This window comes from Propithecus coquereli, unplaced genomic scaffold, assembly GCF_000956105.1.
Source record: "Propithecus coquereli isolate 6110/MARCELLA unplaced genomic scaffold, Pcoq_1.0 Scaffold826, whole genome shotgun sequence".
Classification (NCBI taxonomy): Eukaryota; Metazoa; Chordata; class Mammalia; order Primates; family Indriidae; genus Propithecus; species Propithecus coquereli.
In genome coordinates this window covers 130,082-132,878 of record NW_012154463.1, presented here as the reverse complement: position 1 = coordinate 132,878, position 2,797 = coordinate 130,082, and the positions used below count along the sequence as shown (strand labels likewise).

Genomic DNA, 2,797 nt, shown 5'->3' with positions numbered 1-2,797 from the left:
AGATAATTTCTTTCTATTTTTAGTAGAGACGGGGTATCACTCTTGCTCAGGCTGGTCTCGAACTCCTGACCTTGAGTGATCCGCCCTCCTCGGCCTCCCAGAGTGCTAGGATTACAGGCGTGAGCCACCGCGCCCGGCCTATTCAGATAATTGATAGTGTAATCTATGAATAAGTACTCAGCAGATATTAGGTGCTTCCTTATTATCAATAGCATAATAATGGTACAATTAAAAATTTAACACTTGACCAAAGAGGCAAACACAAAGAAAGAATCTATACAAGATAATAAAGATTAGACAGCTTCTTTTTGGCCACAGCTGCTATCTTCCAGTAATTTGCCAAAATGATGAACACAAAGGGAAAGAGGAGAGGCACCTGATACATGTTCTGTACGCCTTTTAGAAAACATGGAGTTGTTCCTTTGGCCACGTACATGCGAATCTACAAGAAAGGTGATATTGTATACACCAAGGGAATGGATACTGTTCAAAAAGGCATGCCCCACAAATGTTACCTTGGCAAAACTGGAAGAGTCTTCAATGTTACCCAGCATGCTGTTGGAATTGTTGTAAACAAACAAGGGCAAAATTCTTTCCAAAAGGATTAATGTGCATATTGAGCATATTAAGCACTCTGAGAGCCGAAATAGCTTCCTGAAATGTGTGAAGGAAAATGATCAAAGAAAGAAGGAAGCCAAAGAGAAAGGCACCTGGGTTCAATTGAAGCACCAGCCTGCTCCACCCAGAGAAGCACACTTTGTGAGAAGCAACGGAAAGGAGCCCGAGCTGCTAGGACCTGTTCCCAATGAATTCATGGCACAGGAGACAAAACTAATAAAAGCTGCTGGACTTTAAAAAAAAAAAGTCAAAAGATGTAAATTGTTAAGTATTTTGAATAGTTAATTGTGGAGATTAGCCATGATCTGGATATACCAAATTAAGATACCACAAAGACACTTAACTCTCTTTGCCAAGAGAGAAGCTTAATAAATGCATAGCAGGAACAGTTACCCTGGTCCATAATATAACTACTTGAGATCCTTCCAAGACTCCAAAAATTCTGAGATGACATATTATCTGTAATGTACGTCATAAAAAATGATTCTGATAAATTTGAGAGGGATATATGAGGGACTACATAGATAAGGTTTTTAATATATTAAATATATTGAGTCAATAATGCTCACTATTTTTTCAAGAGAATGTGGTATGAATGATCAGTTTTATTTATTATAAGAAGAATAACTATAAAGTTTCAAAACATCATTTATATATGAGGAAGCAAAGTACTCCATAGTCAAACTTTATAGCATTCATAGTGTCTTGATATAAAATTAAAGAAAGATTAACCATTGGGCAAAGGTCACATAATTTTATCCTATGATTTATTGAATGATTTATTAAAGAGAAAAAAAACTCACCACAGAAATATTTCCCTTTGTAATATTGTTTAGATTGAGAGAATACATATCTCAGAGAAATGTGCCATATACTTCCATATTGTACAAACACAGCTCAAGTCTGTCTCTGGTCTTTGAAGTGGGCAGGTAACTTTGACGAACTTATATGATATGCACTTAATGTGACTATGAATCCTTAGTGAAGAATTTCAAAATAAAAATAATATTGCCCATTATTAAGTGAATCTGGAAAAAGATACACCTCTAATGCCTTTACATAAATAGAGAGCAAAAGAGGAAAACTGATATGTCCCTAAACACATTTGATTAAAAAGTATGATTAAGTTTATAGGATTTAAAAAATATTCTAGAATTGTGAGATGTGTCACGGAGCTTAACATCTAGTTTAGCAAGAAAAAGCAAAACAAAAAGATATATGGAAATAAAATAAACTCATTAAGAACAAAACTATATAGTAGTGTGCTTAAATCTATGGATGACAATATGCACTTAACAGATACTACATGGAATTTTTGCTGGTTATTCTGAGGATGGGAAAAACATTAGAGGAAGGCTTTGAGGCCTTACTTGCTGTATAGCTTATTGAGAGGACATTCTTTTAGGCTGCACAGCTGACCTTCACAGATCCTTACAAGTTAAGAACAGAAGAACTGAAAACAAGAGACCATAAGATTGGTGGGGTGTAGCACATCACGTGGGATACCATTTGTCTTTATCCATCAAAAATATTCATTTCCCAGTGTTATACAGAATACATGGTGGTTGGCCTGGCTGGCACAGGGGATCTTCCAAACTATACTTGTTTTGCCTTTGGTGTTTACAGCCATCCAAATAGAGTATCTTGCAACTCATCAGGACCTAAACTTGTTCTCTATCTCTGAAAAGCTACAGTTGCAAGAACTTAATCTTAAATAAAGCACACCTTAACTCTTGCTTAATTATGTATAGTTAATATGAAAATACTGTGTCACACTCAGAAGGATGATTAAGTCGAGAAAAGAAGCAGGCGTATTAGGAAAAATAATGTCAGAAGAAAGGAACCAAATCCCGTGTTGGAAATGAGCAGTTCCTCTGACTTGCATTTACTACAGAAAATACAGAAGGTGATTGAAAAATGCATTATTAACACTCTCAAAAAATTCAAAAGGCAACTGAAAATTAAAAGCTTTTCTCATGTCTGCTGGATACTAGACCATCAACTCTAGTTCATTCACAGCATCATTCTGTCTGGAAAAGATTAGGATGTATTTTAGAGGGAATGCTGAGTGAAAAAAAAAATAGGCAAATTTTAGCTTCTAACATAATGAATGATCTTAGTAGATGAGTCAGTAGCTTTGTAAAAAAGGTCAATATATTGGGAAAAAAATTTCTGCTCT

At 35.3% G+C, this 2,797-nt stretch overlaps 1 pseudogene; it reads left to right on the top strand.

The window, feature by feature from the left end:
- Positions 1–341: 341 nt before the first annotated feature.
- On the top strand, positions 342–855 carry LOC105825815 (annotated as a pseudogene).
- Positions 856–2,797: the final 1,942 nt, after the last annotated feature.